The sequence below is a fragment of the Sycon ciliatum genome, chromosome 9, assembly GCF_964019385.1.
Source record: "Sycon ciliatum chromosome 9, ocSycCili1.1, whole genome shotgun sequence".
Taxonomy (NCBI): Eukaryota; Metazoa; Porifera; class Calcarea; order Leucosolenida; family Sycettidae; genus Sycon; species Sycon ciliatum.
The window spans coordinates 9,002,065-9,013,254 of record NC_088651.1 but is presented as its reverse complement, the minus strand read 5'-3'; positions in this window follow the sequence as shown (position 1 = coordinate 9,013,254).

Here is an 11,190-nt window from a genome sequence, read left to right as displayed (position 1 = left end):
GGGTTAGCATGGGGAGACCTCCATCGGGGTTGGGTTAAAGTAGGGAGACCTCCCTCGGGGTTCGGTTACCAGTAGGGAGACCTCCCTGCAGGTTAGGTTACCACTGTAGGGAGACACCCTCCAGGTTGGGTTTAAAAAAAAATGAAATTATCGTGTCCGCTCCCGTAGGGAACTCACGACGGCCGCTAACACCCGGTAAACCCTAGCGGCAGGTGCAGAACCTACATGTACATGTTCACTAACGGTGGGGGCGAGTACGAGTGGATACCGTCTCACAACCACTGGCATGCACAAGTGCCGAGAAACCCCATTTTTAGCCGCATCCAGGTTGGCCGTGGGGTAGCAGTAATGAATACTTGCCGCAGAAATTGAATCCGTGCCAAGCAGGGAGGGTTTCATTCTGATCAGAGACGGGCAATTGTAAGAAGATGAATCTAACAAACAGCTGCAAAACCAGGAGATCTCACGCCTGATAAGGACTAAGGAGATAGCACCTCAGCTTTTGGCACATTCTCAACCCTTCCAATCTGTTGGCTGCAGCATTAGTGTCACGTCGCGTGCAGCCAGGTCTTTGTCATCCTCAAAGTCGTCTTTTATTAATATTTATGTTCTACCCTACTAGTACCTTACGTTTAGACGACGTGGGTCATGAGTCACTTCAACATCGAACAAAGAACAGCACTCAGCGTCTTTGAAGTAACGTTAGTTTGAAGACTGAGGTTTGTCTCTGAAGAACCCTACTCACAGTGCTAGCAATCGGGGGCAGCAAACTCGTTATGTTTTGTTGGTGCCGCCATAATTCTATTGTTAGTATTATTGTGATCGTAGTGGCCGTGAGTCACAGCACAGTGCACTGAGTCTGTAGTGGCATAATCAGGGAGTAGTGCAGTATTGTACTGCTCGGCTTTGGCCACAAATAAACTCATAATCCTGATAGTAATACAGGGCGACGGTGATCTTATCCAGCTGGGGGAGACTCAGAGCAAGGACGGTTGCACAGAAGCCGGTAGAAGTGCTTGACCTGCAGTCTGCAGTGCAGAACGGCCCAGTGTGATCTCTTGAAAGACGCGCTGACCATGTCAAGACAACAGGCATCAACATAGATGCTGTCTGTTGACATGGTCAGCGCGTCTTTCAAGAGATCATCACTGACATCAGCATTACAAATGCAAAGCGTGCGCGACGAGATGAGCAAGCTGACAGGCGATGACAGTCACTCGTCAAGAGCACACTCACTCAGCTTATTGGTAGTCTAGTTCTAGCCTAGCCATCCAAGGTTCTGAGCAGGGAGTAGTACTAGTACAATACACTCCCTGGTTCGGAGATCATGCCATGGGCATGGTTCATTGATTTTAGACTTTGGAGCTAAATAGTACCCCAGCTGCACGGCCTGGCGATGCATTCCACCAGCAGTGATGTGGTGCATGCGGCCTGCCAACAATGACCCTATTATTCCTCCACATCATCCATGATTCATGCGCTACCAAAGGTCAACAATAGTCATGTACATCATCATCATGTACGTCCAGCCTGGTCACTACTTCAATACTACATTGTACTAGTACTGCTAGTACTGCTAGTACTGGTCTGATCATGCCAATGAATGAGCTCACAGCAGATGAAGGGCAGTTTAGAGGCCTAATCTTAAAATACCAACTGTCCAAGTCGGAGAAGGAGTAAAAGCTGGCAGGCATTATTGCCATGCCTCTTTTTAAGTTTCACAGCGTTGTGAATCCTTCACCTGTGCACCTATACCCAGGCTACAGCCTTACAGGCTAGTACTAGTACTAGTAGTACTAGTAGTGATGACCCATGACTATCGCGTCGGTACAATGTATGTCAATGACACAAACCGTGAAAGTCGGGCAGCTATCTGTTGTTACTTGGAGTAAAGTCATGTACAAGTCAACACCTGAACTGACTGTTTAGTGTTATTGTTTCAGTGTTGGGAAGAACGCGTTGACCAGCACTGCACGAGAGCACTGCATCATCGTGTGATGCACTGATGGCCGCATTCGCCGCAGCGTACTGAGCGTACTTGTACTAGTTGTGAAGGTATCGACAATGTACTAGTAGTCTGGAGCAGAGCTAGCTGGTGTATCATTAGAGATAACAAGTGAGTTAGGGACTTGGGGTAGAACGATCGGTCCCTGTGCCGCCGAGACAACCTCACTGGCACATCATGATAATAATAACAAGAGTACATAACCCCATGTACTCTTGATAACAATAACAAGGATACGAGGATGAAAAGTGTTTTCACGCACTAAGCGATCATCAGAAAACAGTCGATGATCGCTTATAGTGCGTGACACTCGGAGTAAAACTAAAACTTTTTTCATCCTTTTAAAAAAAATATCCTTGTTGGAACTACATGCACATGTACATGTAGCTCTAGTCTGCCTTTCGGTATTGAGCACTCTACTCTCTAGTATTGGACAGCCTGGAACCTCCACTCTGTTTTTGATAATAATGATAATGTACATGTACATACTATTAGTGTGTGTACATAATATTATGTAGCATGATGTGTGGAGAAAAGTCCAGTACATGTACATGTACACACGCCAGTTGATACCATGCTTCACACAACAGGCGTATTATTATGATAACGTCAAGAGTAAATCAGCTCCCAGGGCCGAGTTTTTTTTACTCTAACAAAGTCTTGATATCGGCTGCTGTGGTAATTCGTATGCTGTATGTCATAACATAATGGGCTTGTGTCACGCGTGGTGTTGATGTTTCTGCCATTGACATACATGGACGTTCATCGCTAGCGCTCTTCTCGATAAGTAAAGTTTCCCTTGGTGCATGCTTGTATTGTAGGGCGCAGACGAGACTGAATTAGGCTTTTGAAGTAGGCTTCACCCAAGTCACATACATGTAATTGTTGTGTCTTGTGATAGTGTTATTCCGTTGTTGTGTTGTTGTGTTGTGTTGGCAATACAATTGTACATGTAAGCAAGAGTACATAACCATGGCATTGGTTATGTACTCTTGACTTGAGTAAGTAAGCGTACTACTCTAGTATTCAAAACAATGCAGGGTGTACGGTGTTGTTACAATAATTATAACAGCTCTTTAATACTAGTGCTAGGTGTCCCAATCGGACTACTAAGACACGTAGTATCAGTCCATCACTCATCAGTGACAGCAATGCCTTGACTCTGCTGCTCTATATCTGCTCCATCCATAATACAGTCATGTTGACACAAGTACAAGTACAGGTACATGTACATGTACCTGTACAGAAAATACCTGTACACGAGATACTCGTACGATCGTGATGCTGAGCACTGTTGCCTTGGTTATGGGTCAGGACCCTCTACATTGTACATGTACATGGTAAGTGATAATTATTACATGTACATGTACATGTATGTAGACGCAATGCCCGTATCCATAGCAAACAGTCATTATGCGAGCGCTGGGAAATCGAATATGGTCACCAGTCTATTATCCCAAACATGACCTCACAAGGCGAGGGGGATCGACAGAAACGAACTACAGACAGTGTAGATAAGCTAGCGCCATGGCCGTGCATGGCAGAATATGGAACTGATGAAGACGGGCTCGCGTTTTGTGTATTCGGTAAACTCGCTGGCATGCCGCAACCTTGTGCATAGTAGTCCCCCGCCCCCCCCCCCCCCCGCCCCTTCCCAATCTGTAATCTCTTGTACCATCATCCTTCAATGCGACGGACCCCCACGATAGGCGGTCAGCCTTTGGGGCATTCTAATAAAGTTATTCTTACCGGTATTAAAAACAATTATCACCACACACGGCGGTCCCAGCAATACAATGTCGCAAGTCTACAGGTGCTTGGCAACCAATGCAAACACACCGACAACCTAGGAACTAACTAACAGTCAGGTCCGTTGACATGTACATAATCCACTAATCTTGCTCCTGGAATGTCCACTAACCAACAGAACGCTGATAGATCTTTTTGTGTGTGATGGCGTTGACGTTTGAAGGCGTTTACAACCTAATAAATCCAGCACAGTTATGACGGGGAAATGTGTACACAATGTAGGTCGCACCTCTCAAGAAAGCAAAAAACACCCTGAATTCCATCACGATTCACACCCCAAGTACATGTACAGTCATGTACATTGTCGGCTTGCTGTAGTGCTAGCTCAACGAACAACAAACGATTGCATAATTATATGATGCCATGATGGGCTTTCACCTGACGCACAGTACAATCTAGTGGAATTTCACCTACCAAGTACCATGTCATTTCACCTACAATGTCATTTCACCTTATACAGACTGAGTAATCTCCATCAGCGGTGCATGTATTGTAAATGCTGCACCCCAGTTTTTGCCACAATCATGTCAGACGAAATCAGGCGGCTGTCACATGCAGTGTCAGTCGTTGACAGATGAACCTGTGAAGAACCTGGCACGTCCAAGCACTGATATGGTTATCTCATGTGGAGTGATTCCCTCACAGATACACAGGTGGTACTAGATTTGTGCTAGCGGCGCGAGTGATACTGATAAGTGATAGCTATCCCCAAATATTAATTAAATCTCTACTGTCCAAACTGTCAGTACAGGGTTTTCTTATCGTAGCAGCAAGTGCGATCCACACGTGCACTGTATGTATCCTATTAGAGTGTACAGTGTACACCAGGGAGTCGTAAAATACCGGTTGGTATTTTACGACTCCCTGGTGTACATGTAGGTACAGACAGTATTGTGGCCCTGGCACATCAATGAATGACTCGACTGTCGGTTAGTGTAGCTGTCCTAAATCGTGAGGCGTTGGACGCAGCATTCCTGTGAGTGTGAATGCAATCACATCATGATTAGATCACAATCAGGGAGTCGCCCGGATTTCACAACTCCCTGATCGATCACAAACAACATCGGACAGGGCAGGGCAGTTTGATGATCAAAACATGATTGTATTTGTAGCGATATGGAAAAGCGATGATACTCCGCAGATTTCACATTTTGCAGCGCCTCGACGGCCGTAATCATTTTTAGAAAAGCGATCCTGTCACACGCACACGCGCGCAGTGATCAAGGCACACACACACACACACACACACACACACACACACACACACACACACACACACACACACACACACACACACACATACACACACAGTAACCGAATGACACATACACATACAGGTACACACGCGCACAAACATCACACACCATGTGACACACACACACGTACACACATCAGTCATCATACACGCACGCACACACATCACGTACATGTACATACACACATTCGGGACTGGTTATCATCCGGGCTGAGAAGCCTGCGATCGATACTACTGTCCTGACAATCACATGACAACACGCGGTAATCATGCATTCATGGTAATCCATGCGGAACCAAGAAGTGAAAATGCAGCTCGTGTCATGATTTGATTTACAACAGGCGCTAGGCGCGGACCAGCACTGCCTGGTACATGGAACCATGGTGCAGTCTATCAATGACAATAATAATCATGCCACTCACATCAATGTAGTGACATCATGTCATGGCATTCATGATTCAATCATTTCTACAAAACATTACCAATTTACCACTGTCCGGCTGTATGACGTGCTGTATGCTGTATGCTGTCCGGCTGTATGTGCTGTATGTGCTGTATTCATACAAACATGACTTTTGTATTACAATAGGGCTTGAAAGTGATGACGTCAAAACGGCCAGGGAGTAGTAAGTTGACATCAGATTTCTAATTTTGGATCCACTAAGGTGTGACTTTGCTATTGCCTAAGTATGTGGGTGCATAGCAACCCACTCATGTCGCATGCAGGTGTGACTTTTATTTCGCCACCAGTTGTAACCCCACCCCCAGTAGCCAAATCAGTCAGTTTCACTGGCTACATCACCATGCTGTGGGTAAGACCGCTTGAAATGTGCTTGGATCCATACAAAAACTGGATCCAAGTGGATCCAGTTTTTGAATTTTTGAAATTGTTGCTATGCTGTGACGTAGCACTTTCAAGCCCTATGATGATGTATGGGCCAGTCGCAGTCTGGCAGTCACTACACTACTGTCACTAGCCAGCTGACCGTAGTTCCTCCTGCTTCTGGTACCATTAAATTTTGGTACACTACAGTCTACTTGTTGGTCATCTAGTTCAGGGAAGGATCGATTGTTCCGTTCATCGGCACACGTACACAGGCACTAGGCATTCGCTCTCGATCTCCCAAGTCCTACATTGTACATGTACATGTAGATCCTGTCAATACGCATAATGGCATGCCAGTCCTGTGCGCTGGTGAAGATGGAACTACATGACTGTACATGTACATGTCATGTACAGTCAAGTACACGGACTGCTGAAGTAAAGTATTACTAGTATTTTAATAGTTACATGTAGTTGCCCAATGAATGCACGTCCTGCATGATACCTTCTCTAAGTCTAAACCGATCATTAATAACTTATTCACCATGTGTGGAAATGGAAATCATACACCAGGGTACATTGTGTATGATGACTAGAAGCAAGTCACTAATTTCAATGCTCATGACCAGCTGCAGTTATAAACATGATCGTATTAATGGTATAGCACCTGTTGCTTGTGCTGTTCCTTGACAGTGTCCAGTCTGGGCAGACAACACAACCATGACAACACAACCATGATAAGACTAAGATAACAGTCGCAAACACCATGCCCACTTCCAAGAACACAATCATGACATTGTCCACATTCCGCGCATGGGGAGAACTTGGAGAAGTTAGTGAGAAAAGAAGACGTCGTTTTGCTCGCAACTCAATGCCCAGGAGCTAGGAGATGCATGGGATCAAGGCCACGCGTGTCTACATAATTGCATCCTCCTTCTAGATTCTGCCAGCTCTGGCAAAGTGGCAGCCAAGCCATGCACTAGCAGCATACAGCAAAGCCCACCGCGGAAGGTTGTAGTAACTAGTAAGGTCACTGTTTTCGAACACAGTGTCCTCCACCTTGTTTCATGCTGTCAATCTAACAATTGCGTGACTGCATGCCCATACGCCGGCGCGTCTCATCAGAGCTCCACTGAGTCAGTGGAGCTCTGATGAGACGCGCCGGCGTATGGGCATCATAGGGAACCGTGATTAGCGTAAGTATAAACTAACAGTAAAGTAAATAATAATAATTATTATTATCGTGACCGTTCACAAAGGGAACTCACGACGGCCGCTAACGCCCGGTAAACCCTAGCGGCAGATGCAGCGCCTAAACTAGGTGGGGGTGAGTGGATAAGTCTCACAACCACTGGCATTGTACTTCTTTAGTAATGATTGTTCTTATCAGGGTATTAAACTATTACTTTATAATAGTGCGTTCCACTGTAACACGTTTTGGGGCAGAAACGAGTAGAGGAGCGAACAAGAAACAATGGTAAATGCCAACGCAATGGAGTGAAGGGCGTAGGGCGAAGAAGCAGGAGGAAACTATTACACTGTACTGTGTGCGCTGCGCTGCCTTCCCTACACTCTGTACAAACAAAAAGTAACAAATAAATGATCTACACGGGCTACATATGTACATGTCCTGTGTAAGTATTAGTTGTGAGTTGTGTGTCACCGAGGACCTCATTCACACGACACGGTTACCATGGTTACACCCGTTGCTGAAGCGACTACCGCCGTACCGGCAGTCGCGATGCTGTCACATACATGACTGTACTATTCATGGTCATACGGCTAGGCTGAGCCATGCCTGGCACCCCTTCCCAGAACTGAACACTCACCTATCAGTATCACATGTACATGTAGAGGCAAGTCGGACACAAGGAATGCTATTTTTAAACGTACAATGAGTTATTTACATACATGTACACACAGTACATCATGATTCATGGTACTAGTAGTACATACACAGCAGTTTTATGTAGCTCCTACTCAACTGTACAATGGAACCTGTCCGTTTACATTGGAAAACTCCAAAATTCCACGTATAAAAAAGGACGAAATTCAGTTCTCAATGGTCGATGCCTACCCCAGCACCATCGGCATCGTGCGTCGACAGTCAGAACTAACTTCGTTACAAGTAAGTACAGTAACTACTCACGTTAATAGTTTACAGTGTTGCTCAATGAAATCCAGTCGCGGCACTCAAGTACACGTCAGACGTTGCGCAGCCCTAGATCAGGCTAGACCTGAGAACACTGTCACTGGGCTGTGGAATGGTGCAAGGCGCAAACTTACTTGAGTGACGTGACTGGATTTCATTGAGCAGCACTATAGTACTTACTAGTACTAATACTAGTTGTACATGCCTTGCAATTGTTAGATTGACAGCAATAACAAGGTTTATCTATTACTGGTTTTTACCAGTAATAGGTTAACCCGGTTATAGTTGTTCATGACTTGTAAGTAAGTTGTAGAAGATGCTGTCAAGTGATAACAAGGTTTATCTATTACTGGTTTTTACCAGTAATAGGTTAACCCGGTTATAGTTGTTCATGACTTGTAAGTAAGTTGTAGAAGATGCTGTCAAGTGTCATACCCGGTGGTAGGTACCCTGGCCTTGGCAGGCCCAAGCGGCCTTGCCCTTTGCCTTGGCCATACCCATTCAAAGGCCATTGTTTGGGAGCAAATGATGCACGGCACTGATGACACTGATGGCGCTGGTCGAGGATGCATGTCATGACGTCTATTGTTCACTGACACCAAACCATTGTCTCAACTAGGTCACTGGCCCATGCACAGTAATGTCAGTATTCTGCTCGACCGCTGTCTAAACCGGTTAATACAATGGTATCTTGCCATTCTTGCAGCTTGATCCTGCGTTCTCGCTTCGTTTGTCAGCTGCATGCAGTGTACAAGTTTAGGGTTTTACGTCGGGCCCTAGACGACGGCTACTTTGGCCAACCGGACAACGAAGAAGTTGTGACCAAAGAGAATGATTTTATTTCTTGCGCATGCGTATGTAGAATGACGTAATACTCAGGGAGTGAGGTCGCTACAGTAAGGCAAAAATATAATAATATGATACATATGTACAAGCGAGAGCGCTGCGTGTATGAAATTTGTTTGAGACGTGGCAACAAAGGCCGAAACAAAATCAAAAATGCAGAAAGCGGAAATGAGAGAGATGCATGACAGAGGCGGTTTAACGTGTCAGAGGTGTGTTAACGTGACAGAGGTGGAGAGCATGTCAGAGGCAGAAAGAAAGAAAAGAGGAAACGTACGCGTGACAGAGGAGTGTTATCATGTCAGAGGCGGAAAGAAAGGAAATGTACGCGTGACAGAGGAGTATTATCATGTCAGAGGCGGCTGCATGTTGCAGGCTTGGCGGGGTACCAGCAGGAGCGCTGCACTGGGGCGAGGCGTGCCGACTGAGGCGGGGACAGATGGAGGCGAGCGCAGCTCCATGGGGTCCGGTGCCGGGCGTGTGCCTGCGTGCGTGCACAGTTGGGCATGGTACGGATGGTGGAGGTGGCCAATTTCCAGCTTGAGGCCAGGACGAATATGGACGACTGGACAATGCCGTGGCAGGATAGCGGGGTATCCAGGTGGGCCGGGGAGGGTGGCAGGGGCCACAGCAGCTCCGAGGCAGATCCAGTGCGAGTGGTGGTGAGGCTCAAGTTTTACGTCAACAGCCGGCGATTGACGGGATCCCGAGAGTTGAGGCGAGCAGGAAACTGCGGCGGGCCGAGCTCAGGGATGGCATGCTCAAAACTCCGAAGAGCGCAGCGTCAGGGGTCACCAATTTAGGGTTTTACGTCGGGCCCTAGACGACGGCTACTTTGGCCAACCGGACAACGAAGAAGTTGTGACCAAAGAGAGTGATTTTATTTCTTGCGCATGCGTATGTAGAATGACGTAATACTCAGGGAGTGAGGTCGCTACACAAGTACAGTAGATATTATTGGTTATAACGTGCCCTTCTGATTTTTCACATTTTATCACTATAATTATTATAGTGATAAAATATAGCCGGTACATTACTACAGGCGATTTTCAACTGCGCGCGTCATACATACACATTATACACGTGTGGGTACTCGATCGCGCTAATGTAGCGTACTGATACATGTACGTGATGGATGCTACTGCACCTTCTCCAGTCTGTAGAGTGAAGAACTTCTTGGCCTAAAGGCATCATCCAGGAAGCACCAGACCAGAATACCCTACGACAACACACATGTGGCTCCAAGTCGAGATATCAATGCCTCACACTCGTGTGTTTCTATCACTATAGACGGTAATTTTTCTGCACAAAGAGATGTTTTGAATGGTGATTCTGTATCCTTATAGCCGATTTATCGCTATATATTATATATTGGTTACATAGCAGACTCAGCGGGGGACGTTCAGGTTGGTTGTAACTCTGAGTTTCATGCCGCTAGGCAATCATCAGACAACTGATATATTGGTTATAATGATAATTTGACAAGCTTTTTCTGGTTTTGCTTTTGATATTTTCATTTTGCATCAATATAGCCGGTTTATCACTATGTCCGATGACTTTATAACCGATATCCACTGTAACCGGGAGCAATGCTCGCCATTCATGTACAAATGTACATGTACGTCTTTCCTAGTTCCTACAGAAAACCAAAAAATACTGAACCGAAAGGCAACAGCACCTGGTGTATGCGCGCATGTGTGTAAGAGAGAGAAGGAAAGAGAGAGAGAGAGAGAGAGAGAGAGAGAGAGAGAGAGAGAGAGAGAGAGAGAGAGAGAGAGAGAGCGCTACTTTTAAAAATCATTATTCAAGAGCTCATAGCCAAAGCCACTCGGTTGTTGGGAAAAGATGGTGAGCAGTGTGCTGACGTTTGGAGCTCAGGGCTGCACTTCATTGTTGGTAAACATTATTATGAACATGGACATTTATGTACATACATGTCCATGTACAATGTACAATGTAGATAATGACACATGTACATGTACATGTAATAATGACAGCACTGGTAGGGTGACTACCAACTAGTACTGGGCCAGACACAGTACTCGATTTGTTCAGACGCCATGATGCATTGCTGGGTTTGTTTAGCTTGTGCTCACCTAGTACATGTACATGATTGTTCTAATAGTAATACTTGTCTGACTCTGCAAAAAACATGCTACTTTTTTAAAATATCAAACAGGGAAATTGAAAGGGTTCTTGTTACATGGAAAGGAAAAGTATGTGAAGAGCGCGAGGAATACAGCATAAACTACATTATGTAAAGAAAAGTACAAAGAAAAAGTGTCTTGCTGTTACTCCGATTT